This window comes from Nymphaea colorata, chromosome 2 (assembly GCF_008831285.2).
Source record: "Nymphaea colorata isolate Beijing-Zhang1983 chromosome 2, ASM883128v2, whole genome shotgun sequence".
Taxonomy (NCBI): Eukaryota; Viridiplantae; Streptophyta; class Magnoliopsida; order Nymphaeales; family Nymphaeaceae; genus Nymphaea; species Nymphaea colorata.
The window spans coordinates 14,716,740-14,730,904 of record NC_045139.1 but is presented as its reverse complement, the minus strand read 5'-3'; the positions used below and the strand labels follow the sequence as shown (position 1 = coordinate 14,730,904).

The window sequence follows — 14,165 nt, the reverse complement described above, 5'->3', positions numbered from 1 at the left end:
ACCCATATACTGTCGACAAGACTGGTCATGCATGAATAAAGGTAGCCGTGTGTGTGTGTGTGTGTGTATATATATATATATATATATAGTTACTTGTCTTTTCAAATTCACTAAGCAATTTAATGATGTTCATTCAATCTATGATAATGGATGGTTAAGATGGTTAAGAGAGAAAATATGATATGTATTTTCGTCGTTTAGTATTAATTTACACATCTTTTTCTTGTTTTTCTATCAACTATTCATCTGGTTCAGTGGTGAGATGGCATTGATTCTAAATAACCAGGGTTGTCAATCGATTGAGCGTGCGCCCAAGTGGGTTATAGCCAAGAACACAAAGGTCCACCGGGTCGTTGTTCATGTCTCACCAATATGGCTCTTTTGTGAAGACGGGATTCTGGTGTACCGCTTGTTGTTGGAGGCAAGCTGAAGGCTTTATGGCTGCCAAAATATACATATATACAGAAGATACTCAAGGACGAAGAAGCGGAGATTTTTTTTCTCTATTGTTATCTGCTCTTGAAATGACATGATCGTTTAATTCGAAAGTCTGGTCCTCCATTTTCTCAAACAGTTGAATGTCCACTATTCAAACTTTTTTTTTTCTGTTTTTGTGGGTGTGGGAGATGTTAATGGATTTCGGCAATAGAATATGATCATATCAGAAGATAAACGTAAAATATATATCGATCTTGGATTTTGGCCATTTTGAATATGTTAATTCTCCAGTGGAGGACAAAGCTTTTCATACATTGCTATCAGGATGAAGGGAATATTTCTTTCCCCAAATAATTATTGGTGATGTTGTCTGGAATGATATAACAAGGACCCATTACTTTTATAAGCCAAATGAGTTGGATTGAGACTTTTTTTTTATTTGTTCGACTATCGTTCTTATGGCAACATATTCTGATGCATTAATGTACAGTGCAGATGTTATGTATCTATGTTACATATGTGTGAATATTTATTGCAAGCATATAATACAAAATTCACGTTCTAGTGTTATGACATTAACATGAACGACGGGATGTCCCTAGATTGACTGCTAAAATATCGAGTTCCAATAAGGAGTATGAGAGAGAATAATGATATATAGCAGATAAGGTGATCGAGACAGAGAGAGCGATAATACAAAACCGACCATCTCCTCGCCTGCTAACAATAGATCTGGGCTACTGCAGATTCGAATGGGGCATACTAAAGGAGTATTGAACCTCTCTCAAGCTAAATAGAATCTGAGATCGTTGCCTTGGGTATCACAACTTAGCACGCCAGATTGGAGGGATAGATCATCATTGTCGGCTATCACAGCTTAGCACGCCAGACTGACCGCAGGGACAGATAATTATTGTCTATTTGGCTGATTTCCGGCATGATAAAGCTGACATGACACCATCCAAATTAAGTGATGTTCACTTTATTTGATTCTGACAATTATATAATCACCTGGAAAATTATATATATATATATATATATATATGTCATGCCCATGTCTACGAACAAAGTTGCACGACACAAGTTTTTTCTTTCTCATATATGGAAACGGTGTTTCCAGAAAACGCACATGCAGCATGTGAAGTCTCTCTTTCTCTCTCTCTTTCTTCGTAAAATTGTTATAGCATTAGCTCCTTCTTTTCTGTTTCCATTGAAGAAAAGTGAGAAAGGAAAAGCAATTCAATGTTGTAATATTAGTAAGTATCAGAATAAATATGTGTGTGGTTTGGAGGTTTTACGCCCATGACCATGACCTCAATGGAGATGATGACATCGATGTTCAGAGCCTTGCTTCTTTTAGCATGCACGCAAGCACTACCATGTGAGTGTATTCGTCAGTCACCAACATCATCATCGTCGGAGGTGACTAAGCTATTACTTATGCGCTAGTAAAAGCAGTAAGGTCGATTGACTTTTGAGTTCATTATGTAAGAAAGCTCAACACTAACCATACCAAATCCACTTCATCAATACAAAAGTGTACTACTTTTATATAAGCAAAGCGACTGAAAATGCTTGTCTTTTTTCGGTGGTTGTGGAAATCAAAGGGTGGTCATTGTTTGATGACTTTGGACTTTTCAAAAATGATGGCTCGCCTCGTTGTGGCAGAATATTTGGCAAAAAAGAATAACTGGAATACTAAAAATGATAAGAAATCTTCAAATCTGATTTGGTTCACACTCGGAACGAAGTCACAAAGTGATATCTGGATGGTGGTAGCATTTAAAAATGCGTAGAACGCTTTCCTTGGTTAAGTAGACCAAGTTAATTAATATTTATATGTATTGAAGTCACCTGGTGCAATTGGGATACGGCTTTTGTCAGCTTCTTCCCTTATTTGCCCGTTTGCCCCTTTGCCTGGCTGGCTGGCTTTAGTTCCTTGTAACTCATGTGTGCATATATATATATATATATATATAGCCATCCATCAATCAGTTTCATTATGTGATTAATTAAGTTGATGAGACTAATGTGAAAGCTACCAGACATTCACATATACTAAACTTGATGGAAATCATTTGTGTTTTGATTTTAAAGAGATTAAGAGGTTGTTTTGAGATGTAAATATAAAAGCTAAACTGTTTTCTTTTTAAGTTCGAAATACCCTTCAAATAAGTAAGAGAAGGATAAAAGAAAAAAAGGAAAGCAAAATTAGCTTTTTGAAACTGATTTCCTTGTTTTCTTTGAAGGGTGCTTTTTACTTTTGAAAAAGCAGTTTAGACTTTATAGGTGATTCCCATCACAGTTTGTATATTAGGGATGACCCGAACATTAAGTCTGGCATATTTTAACCAATATGCATTCATCCATAATGAGAGAAACCCACAAAACTGTGTCGTACGTTCTGGACCCACTTGGGCTTACCCAGTTAGGAGCCAAGCTAGCTTTGGGTCTGATCTGGAGGAGTTCATGCTAACAAGAAAAGAAAAAAAGAAGACTCGGATTGACATGAACATGAAAATTTCTGCCAACAATACATCACAACTATATGGCTAATTAGTGCCACACCCTGATATTTTCCTTTTAATCGTCGCAAACAGGAGGGAAAAAATGGAAAATTAAAGAAACAACGACGAAAAAGGAGTGGAGTGATGAAATATTTCTCATTCTTCTTATGATTACAGTAGCTGAAACGAGGAAGGAAGAAACCAATCACAAAGTTTTTTACTTGTCGTACTGACTCAATTATAAGAATTTGAAGATCAAATTAGACAAAAATAATTGCATGTCTTATCAGACCTTTTCCTCAGTCTTCTTTTTTGAAGTTTTAGTCAAGAGATGGCATCAGTACCTTGCGCTCCAGAATCATATCTGTGCAGTCGGAGATATTGCGTATGGACGTCTGAGGAGAGAGAATCTGATGAATTATTTTAAGCTCTCTCTCTCTCGTCTCCTTGTGTTGACGCTTGCATTGTTTGTCTCTCTATGATGTGAAGGAGTCGGCCTTATCTCAAATGGACCACGTATACACACACATGCATGTACGCTTGCACATATACATGCACACAACGAATTGCTTTCCTCTTTCTATATGTCAATGGAGCCTTCCAGAACTGTGCTGAACCATGCAGACACAGACACAGACACAAAAATAAACACGGCAACAATAGAGACTTAAGTGGGAAAGAGAGAGAGGGAGACAGGCTTTTTGGTGCGCTCACCAGTGCAAAGTTGTGAAACGGTATTGCATGTCAATGTCTGAAGCGTATGCTTCCATGAAAGTGCAGCAAGTGCTGGGCTCACTAGCAATAAGCAAAGATGAATTGGATATATGGACCACACGGAGTAACGCTCTTATGGTGCCTGACATTTTCTGCTGAAGTACAAAGACCTTCTATAGATGCACGAGCTGTGCAGTTGATTTGACCATCTTCCCCATCATCAATCTTATGGTAAGCAAAAAGAGACGTCAGGTGGGTGTTCTTCTCCAGGATAGGTGAGCCAGACTCAGTTTTAGTGGGCCTAAGTCTACTACCACGAATCTCCTGTGGTTTTCATATGAAGGAAACAATTTAGTGGAGGACGGATTCTAAATGTTTTTCCATATAAAAACCAATCCTAAGAACGATGTTTCAATGCTTTTCCTTTCTCCTTTTCTAGCTCTCAAGGAAATAGATTAGTTTCAATTAAATGGTGCATAGAACGTAGGACAGTTCTTTATATCTAAACGATTAAGACATAATAATGCATGATATATTATCCATGACTAGCAAGGAGTCTGATTATATCAGAGAGATCAGTAGACAAAGGAATAACAATTGTATGGTCAGCAGGAGACTCACCACCGTGCTGTTATCGATGTAAGTCCAACAAATATATGTTTGACGCATACCAATACGATAAAACCGAGCTTCAAGATGGTGGGCGTGCGGATACCGCAAAACATGTGTTGAGAGTAGTGATTTCTCAACAAATCTCAACACAAGATAACATAGGAAGTAAGTTTCTGCATTGTTTATTTGAGGGTTTTTCTGTGTTTGAGATTGAGGGATCTTTTACATTTCTGGGCTATAAAGGCGAGTTAACTTTGGAGAAGAGTGACATCGAGAAGAAGCTGATCAGTTTTTCCGTTGATGGATTGAACAGAATATATGCATATGCTGCGTACATGGAAAGAATACCAACGAAACGGGAAAAAAAGAAGATAACAATCGATCCTGAAAATGTGGATCTGGATATGGACAGAATCAAAACTTCCACCGCCTAGCCTTCTTCCAAACATAAACAGACCTTTACAGATAAGGAAGAAATAAAATGAAATCTCTAACGAAGAAAAATGCCATTGGAAGAGTACAAGCAGGAAGACGGCCTTCATATCTTGTTTGTGTCGTTCACGATCATAGGGTAAATTTTCTACTTTTTCTAGGAGCAAGAACAGAAAAACGAAGAAGCTAGCTGAACTTGCCAAAACGAGGCATGAAATCAGAAAATAATCCAGAAAGAGTCTATTCTAGATTATTTTCCCTTGGGATATACGTGAATCTAGAAGCCAGTGAAATATATATACATGTAAAGGAATATCCCAAGTCAAATTGGCATGCGAGCTGATGAGTTTATCGATCTTTTGAGAGGTAAAGAAGAAACAAAAATAACACGAAAAGTGTCCGCTTTAAAAAATGTAGATCTCCATAGTCCCCATTCTGCACCATTAGAAGTATAATCCAAAGGACATCTTGTCAATTCAGGCGTTTTGCTTTTTGTTTTGTGGGTTGAGAGAGAGAGAGGGGGGTTGAAATCCTTGTTCTGATATACCCACAGGACTCCGTGGATTATTCTTCCAAAACATAGACCGAGATTCGAAGAAAGAGTTTGAATTAGTCCTTTGTTCTCATGCTGTCGACAAAGGCTCAGCGAACATTGGTCCAAATCATAGATCTGATGGATGAGTGAACAGAGCTAACTCACATGGGCGACTATGTCATTTTACTGAAACATGTGACACTGGAAAGGATCTAGCGTTACCCAGAACTGCTAAAAAGTAATCTTCTGAATTATAAGCTTGATCCGTGCTGGGTTTTCTCACGAAAATCCATGGAAATAGAATCCTGAATGAACCATGAAACTAACCAACAAATTATAACTCCCATTAAAAAACTTCGGTATTGTGAACATCTAAAAATAGTTTAAAAATGCATACGGTATATAATATAATGAAAAAGCAGCACCGCCATTATTGCTACAGATTAACAAATTAAAGAAAGAGCCTCTACAGATTGCTACAGAAAACGAATTACCATATACGCTTGGCTGTTGCAGAGTATATAGTTGAGGTTGCGCCTCAAAATCGTGCAGATGTTAGCGGATGAAACTGCAGCATGATCTGATCTTGGGGGAGCAGAGAGAGAACGAGAGAAAGAGAGACAGAATCAGATCATGCTGGCAGCTTCAACCCCTAAATCTTCACTTGCCGCAGGAAGAGCACCGCCACCACCATCGCCGCTGCCAACTAAGGCGGCCGCCGCGGCACCATCTCCACCACGCCGGAAACGGATAGAAGAAGGGTGCAGAAAGAGCGCTAGGGTTTGTGTGATCTTTCTTTGTTTTTCCTTCCTTCCTAACTTGGATTTTTTGACTTGTCTGTGGAAGAGTGGAGGCATTGGTGGGGAATAAATAGGAAGACAGAACCACGAGTTATAAAGATAAATTGAGAGAGAGAGAGAGAGAGAGATACTGTGTCTCTAAATAAGGTGGTCCAGGAAGGCGAACAAGGTTAAAAAAAATTCTGAAAAAATATTCATGTCGATGCGCACGAGAGAGAGAGAGATGAGAAAGGAGTTTCAGTTTACCCCTACGCTGTCTTTCTCCATTTTACTTTCATGTTTCTCTCTCTAGAAAAGATGGAGGTAGATGCCGGGCGTCATGTAGCTACGTAACTCTCGAGAAATGACCACAAAGATGTTGAAAACAATCAACCTCCCGGGGACCATTGAGCGCACCAACATTATTAATAATACTTAAACATAAAAAGCAACGGAAAAAGAACAAAGAAAACTTCTCAGAACCTACCGATTCTCTCTCTCTCTCCCTCCATATATATATATATATGTATGGAGAGAGAGAGAGAGAGCGAGAACATGCTAAGACATGTTCCGACCTTAATCTCTTGTGTACTGGTTCTCCGAAGGACAAAGTATCTGCAATCCTTCCAACTTCTCCAAAAGACAAAGAATCTGCAACTCTCCCTCTCTCTCACACACATCTCGCGCCATCAATTTCCTTTGATATTCTGTATTAATTGAATTGCTTATTCGGCATTGGTTCCTTTTCATTCAGAGAAATGGGAAAATGGCTCTATATGTGCACAATAAGCTAAAAGTTTCGAAAGCAGCCTCTGCATTTATGGTCAGATTGGTACGTAATCAGTAATTGAAGGACATTGGCACCAACTCGTTGATGTTGATGGTTTTTAATGAAATTTAATGTAGTTGCTTTCTAAAAAAAATCAATAGTTAGAGAAACTGATTATTTCTTCTATATATATTTTATAACTTTATGTTGTTTGAACTGCCAATTGGCTCAATGTCCGACCAAACCAGCTGCAGGCAATCCAGATCCATATTAAATTGTTGAGAGAGACAAGATACGGGTTTGGATCTAGAACGACATAAGCGGGAAACGCAAAGACTGGCTTGTGGTAAACCAAGCGGCTCAATGTCCAATGTCCAGAGACGCCAACTATATGAATATATGAAATCAGTAGGTTGTGTTTATAGGTAAATGGTTAATTTTTTATTTTGTGTCATTAAAAACTATCACAAAAACTGCATTTGCGACTGGTTTTTAGGGACGGAGTGCATCTCTTCGGACGGTTTTTGACGACTTAAAATAAACTCGTTCGCACTAGAATAGAAGATTTTCAGAACAAAGTACTGACTCGTATAATCTTTGTATTTGAGTAAAATTTTGCCTGGCCTACCATTTATCATTCAATAAGAAAAGCGCAGCATGCTTTTGAATTTCATATTATGATCCATATTTTTCCAGGCAACTTCTAAGTGCTTGATTAAAGTTTGTCATGTTGAAAGAGGCTAATGGACGGTGATTTTTTTAGTTCTCACGATTTCTTCTAAGTCGAATCAGCATACTTTAATGGTATCGGTGCATTTTCTGTCGTGAGACTGAACTTCCAACAAGGGTTGATTATAGATTCTCCTTTGGCTGCCGTAAAATTTCTATTAGAAAAACTCAGAAACATGAGTCCTTTCTTTGAGATTAGTGAAATATATTCGTCTTTTTTTGGTGGCCAGTTGGCTTATGACGATATAATATAGGGGTCACTATAGTATCTTGTTTTTATTTTCTCAAGATAGTGCTTACCTCGCCATAATCTTCTGCTATGGACTCTAATGACTCTCTTTTGTTGCAAAATATTTAAAAAACGCAAAGACTTTTAATTAATCAGTTGGAGATAACTCGTTCTTGGAAACATCAATGTTAAGTCAACTTTTGGATATGGTTAATTATATTATTTCTATCTCTTCTTTACCGTAGCATAGCTGGGTGGGCAGGACGTACGAGATGAGATAAGTCTCCTATTTGATTCCCATGGTTATACTTGCGTATGGTGTTTATATATATAATATATATATATTGATTTTGTAAATTTATTAGTTGTGATTATTGCAGACAAAAGAACGACGATCATGTATGGATGAGATGCAGGTCATCTTTTCTTATGCGACTCTTATTATAAATTTTTGGGTTCAGATATTCCAAGCTTTGTAGTGAATAGGACTAGATAGAAGTTCTATGGTTGAACATAAAAAGTGGCATAAACAACTGGCACAAATCATATAATATACAATAAACTAAAATAGAAGATCCAATCTGATCATATATATATAGAAACTAAGATAGAAGATCCAATCTATAATATACGACAATAAAAATAAACATCTTAATTCACAAAGCTTTTCCTCTTCATTTCCAGCATGAGGAAACTGCACCTAAGAAATGAATCTGATGCGACATACTTTACTGATTTGACAAAAGATCCACCATAAAGTCTATGGTTCATCAAACTAAGGTTTTTAAATCAGACCTAAAATCTGCACTTGAAATCCTTACTTTTCCTTCTTGCGTTGAGAAAAGGTCTCATCTCAAATGACGGATCTTCAATGTTGATCAGTGTATATCGAGGGCAATCAGACACCCCCTTGGTGAAGGTGCTGCCCATAAGCTTTAGACTCTAATTTCTTTCTCACATTCAAACCACAAGCCAACCACTTGGAGTTTCTGAAAGGACCCTTGAGAACCATAAGTACAACCCCCATGGACCCCGGCGCAACGTCAAAACAACATACTTATGTAATTCGAATATCCTTGTGAATATAATATGCTCATCAAAATTGACGGTATCATGAACCGACCCAAGTACTTATGGTACAAGATACAGCATGAATATTGCTGCATCTGACATATTCCATACTGTTAGCGGCAGAGAGAGACAGAGAAAGAAGAATATATATATATAGAGAGAGAGAGAGGGGCTGTAGGGGGGGAAAGAGAGGTGCAATCACAACACTGTAGGACATCACCCTCAGCTTCTTTACCTCAATGACCAACCAACATGTAATGCCTATCCGAATCAAACATGAGATGCATTGTGTATGTGTCTTAGGTCGGACTAGCTACTCTATACCCTGGTTGGAGAGAGAGAGAGAGAGAGAGAATTGAAATTGAAATTGAAATTAAGTTGCTCTCTGTCAATTACCCTCGAAAAAGTTTATTTTCACCGCTGTTTTTAAACAGAGGGGCTGATCAAATGTCCCAGATTGATCCTTATGGTTTTCATATTTCAGGCGCCTTTGTCCTTCATAGTTGCTGTGTAGAAGGCAGGGTTGGTAATAGGTCAGTTCAAGTGGGTCCTACGATCTTCTATTGCTTTTAAGATACTGCATTAATCCCCTTGCTGCTAGTGATTCGAATCCCCATTAGCTTTTGCCTACTAAAGCAAAAGTGCCTATTTGGACAGACAGTCAATAGGCTACTGAGAAAAGATACTTAGATTTATTGGCATGATCTGAAGCATGGAAATCGAACGGTATCTCAACTGAACAATGTAATTTACTTTCGTTGTGAAAAATAAAAGCGGAAAGGTGGAACTTCAGGAAATGAAGGTGGAATGCACGTTATAAGTCGTTAACCTTTCATAAAGGATGAACCACGATGTGAAACGGGCTTCTCACCATTTGTGGATGAGTGAGATCGTCAATGCCAACCTAAGAAGTACTGCATACTTTATCATTTATGACCGTGCCAAATATTTAAGTTGGAAGCACATATATGCAAAGTTTTAATTGAAGAAGGGGAGAAAATGACATTTATGTGTGGGAGCCAGTGCTTAGGTTGCCAATATAGCTCTGGGTTTTGCCATAAAAGTTTAAATTGTACACCTGCATAACCAGGTGCATGGAACCCATTCGCTGTCTTGAAACAATATAGGGTCTACTTGCTTTTTCTTTTCCAAGTTTCAACGCATTGTTTTTTAGTGAAAAACTTAAAAAACGAATTTGGTAAGAAAAAAAAATATTTGCGTCTTGAAATAATGCTTTCAAAACACATATTTCATGAACCACACATTTTGATCTGTAGGATGTAAAGACGAAATCTATAATCCCACTATGTCTCTTGAAATGAGAATATGGAATATACTTTTCAATTCCTTCTTGCCAAATGCCCTCTTAACATTAACTAAAGTTCAATATCCATGTGCTAACGGGGTCTGCTCCATGAGGCAGACGCTTAATAGCAACCTCATCTAGATTGTCTTGTGAAGGCAACATCGTATGTACTGAGTGATCATGACTAGATGTCAAATTAGTGCAGTAAAAGGCATTAGAACTCAGGTCTTTGCGGTAAAACTATCGGTTATTCCATCGGTTATCTATTGATTTTCAAATTATTACGGGGAGGTTGATTATGATGATACAATTGAACTTATTATCAATTTTGTTCTAACCTCATTGTCCAGTTAGGTGTAAGAAAGAACATGTGAATTAGATTGAGATGGGCCAGCAAAGTAAGTAAGCAAGCAAGCCCCAAGGGCACATGAAATCATTTAATTCACAATTTAATCTCCTGCTCTACATCTTATCTAACCGCCGTAACTGGATCTGTGATAATCATTAATGCGCTTAACTATCCTTGCACTTTAATATCACTTAAGGAGGTAGTTGCATGGCTTAACATCACTTTCCATTTCTGTTCTTTGGTGCTCTAACCACTCTATATTTATGAAAAATGAATGTGAGAACTGCTATACCGAGAATTCTTGACAGAGTTTTTCTAACAAAATCACTTGAGCCAAAACCACCATTGACAAAAATGTTGGAAGCAAGTAGATAGACAACCCCGAGGATTTCCAGCGTGCGAGGGAAGTTTATTGAAGAGACGGGAATCGAACTCTCGACCATCTTTAACGTGGGCATCCTTAAATAAATTAAGCAAGAAGATGTTGGAGAAGCGAACGTCGGGAAGTCGGCTAATTTCCATTAGAGAAAATGTACAGAATCGAAATGAGAAACTCTGGTTGATCCATATGATGATGGGCATAAATGCATGCAACACAAATCTGCAGCACAGGAGCCATGAACGCATAAATTCATGTGTTATAATATGGAGATTAATAAATTTTGATCATAAAGGTCCAAATTGACGATCACACAGGAGGATCATAACCAAATGGAGTGTATCACACGCCCCATGATACTAAGTTGCAACTCTGTGTCCCTCTCTCTCTCTCCCCTTGTGTCAAACTGGAAACTAAAAAGAGAAAGACGTGAAGTTGGCAAGAAATTCACTGCTCACAACTGAGCATGAAAATCAATTGTGAACTTCCATGCCAACAAACCCCATGATCCTTCACAACCCTATCTGCAACTCTAAATGGACGCGCCATATAAAAGCTCAGTTCTCGTTTACCAATTTATTGCGCAGGACAGCATCATGAGTTTATTTATTGCGGGCAGTCTCAAGTAAACATCAACGTCTGTTACAATTAAAAAATCATAATGAAGATTTTAGAGAAGGGAAGTCCTGGTACCGCTGTCACGTTCACATCTTAGCACGGGTTTAATAACTACAAGAGCACCGGTGAACGGCGTCGTCCTTCTGCCTGCATGGCCGGTGGCTGACGGAGAGGATTTCCATCCCCGGTTCCTTCCCTCGCTGATTCAAGAAGCGCAACGGCTACGAACAACGACCTCCAAGACCCATCCTTTCCGGGCGGATGATAGAACAGCAACACCGTCGACGGCAAGAACTAGACTCGCCATTCGTCAAAAGCAGTGCTCCGACTTTGGTCCCCTGCCGTCAACGGTGCCGGACATCCTCTGTCAACGTCGTGCTGATATGATGCCACGCTAAAGGTTTTATGGAGAGAGACAAAAGGAGAAGACAAATGAAATGTGACCACTGAGTCATGTACGTGGTTGTTTGTTTCAATCAAGGATGCCAAAAGTAAAATCGCTCCATATCTTACTAGTTTTTTCAGTTTTGCTTTCTTCAAAAACGAAGATAAAGAGAATATTCATTCAGTAGCAGTCTAAAATGACCGCCAAGGCACACAAAAGTTTATAATGAGGACAAGAAACTAGACCTGCGTTGTTGAGACCTAAAAAGAAGTTGAGATAGGCAGGCATGCAATTGAAGGGAATGGAAAAACAAATGCAGGTTAAATGGCCTCTCTCCAATGGGTACCCTTAACTTTTAGGAGTTAGGTGCTTGAGAAAGTTTGACTACCACCTGCCCATATACAACTTTCCTAAGTATGGACAAAACGCATGCACAGTTTGAAAATCACCCCCCAGTGGTTTAGTTGTATTCCTTTTTGTGAATCTCCCTGACAACAACTATTTGAATTGATTTGATTGAATTTGAAAGTGAAACTTGCTACACACACACACGTACATGAAAAAATTCGACAAATTGTATCCTTCATTTCTCACCCCTTTAACATAACCTATCCGTTTTTTTTTTCAGATGAAATCAATCGTATCCATCTCTAAAAGAATGTGTATTAAGTAATTTAAAAGGCGCCTCTCAAATTAACCATTTGAAAAGAAAATCGAGCATCTCCCAAGTTCACCTTTCGCAAAGATAACTTGTGTGTGTCCGAATATACACCAGTAAAACAACCAGCCCCGAAAGAAAAACTGGATTTTCCAGCGGTGAAACCGACGGAAGAGGAAAACATCTTTTTCCTTCAAAAGGAAGGAAAAATACGCGTCTATTAAGAACCTGATCTCAAGTCTTTTTGTATCAACAAGGAAAAGATGCTCTGGTTCCATTCCATTCACACCTACCGATTGGACACAAGAGGAAAAGCGGTTATCAAGTTAAATGACCTTCAATTTGATCTATAAATGATAGTGATCTTGCAGGGAAGCTTACCCAAAGCGTGCATGATCGGAATAAAAATAGAGACGTACTACTGAAGTCAACAGTTGAAGCAAGTTTATACGAGTCACAAAGAATTGAAGTCTCAATTGCATATATATATATTAAAGTGGTGTGTGAACGTTCTAGGTCACCAAGACCTCACATGAATAGGCCATACAGAAAATCATAGCGGAGGCGCCCATTAAATCATAGGAATTGGAGGTCCTAACGGTCGAAAACTATCAGATGCCACCATCTTAGACCAAGAAATGCACTGGTAATAATAACATCAAAGACGTCTTATAAGTTGCGCAGCAGATGAACTGTAAGATTAGACCACGAAATTAAACGGCAGATGAGACGTCTTTGATTTCGTGGTCTTATCTTACCGTTCAAATGGCAGATAAATTGCAGAGACGTCAAACAAAATCAATAGATTGCTTTTGTTTCGTGCAGCACGATTTACAAAAGCCCTGCAACTAATTTCATAAGAAATCGACAGAGAGGAACAAGATATTTCAATAACATAAACTATATTGAAAGGGTTTCATTGAAGTAAAGAATGGTACTAAAACAGAATAGCATCCCCGATCTCGATCAATTAATAATAAAATTTTGCACAAGTCTAACGATAAAAATTAGTTTATATTTGATATGGAACGAGACAACCCGCCAAGAATGTGATTACAAGAATCTAACCAACCCATGAGTCGCACTACATGAAACAATGCATGACACCATTTACATGCATGAAGAGTATAGAATCGGCACTGGACAAAGGGGACAAACACAAGATATCATTCCAGTGGCCGCACATCAGCAAATTAGAGTTAGTGAAGAATGATTAACCATCAAAGAATTCAGAAACGTGCACGTCTACGGTTGGAGTCAAAAGAATGAGTATAAGAGGGCAAGAAATGCACACAGGAGAACACCAAAAATTAAGCCAGAAGTCTACAAATCGTAGTATTGGCATCAGTAAAAACCTGCATCACCGGCAAGGAAGGAAAGGGTGAGGTACTCGGGTTCTTTGTGATGATGCTACACTAGCAAAATAGGGACACCCAACAGTCCATTATCCTTTCCAATTGTCCATTAGCGTTCCCAACAATCGTAAAGACACACATAATGTGACATGCGGAACCCAATACCAAAAGCACAAAATTTTTCGTCCAACTCTAATGGGCAGAGAAAGGATCCGTTCATAAACCGATTGTGTGTGTGTGTGTCTGTGTGTGTGCGTGTGAGTGTGTGTGTGTCAGAGAGAAAGAGTGAACGATATTACA

At 38.5% G+C, this 14,165-nt stretch overlaps 1 long non-coding RNA gene across 1 annotated transcript; it reads right to left on the bottom strand.

The window, feature by feature from the left end:
* Positions 1-3,033: 3,033 nt before the first annotated feature.
* LOC116247187 (uncharacterized) lies at positions 3,034-6,131 on the bottom strand. Its single transcript, XR_004170829.1, has 3 exons — positions 5,733-6,131; positions 3,660-3,983; positions 3,034-3,556 (listed from the first exon to the last, which is right to left on the bottom strand). It is a non-coding gene; the product is annotated as an uncharacterized LOC116247187 (long non-coding RNA).
* Between the last annotated feature and the right edge of the window lie 8,034 nt (positions 6,132-14,165).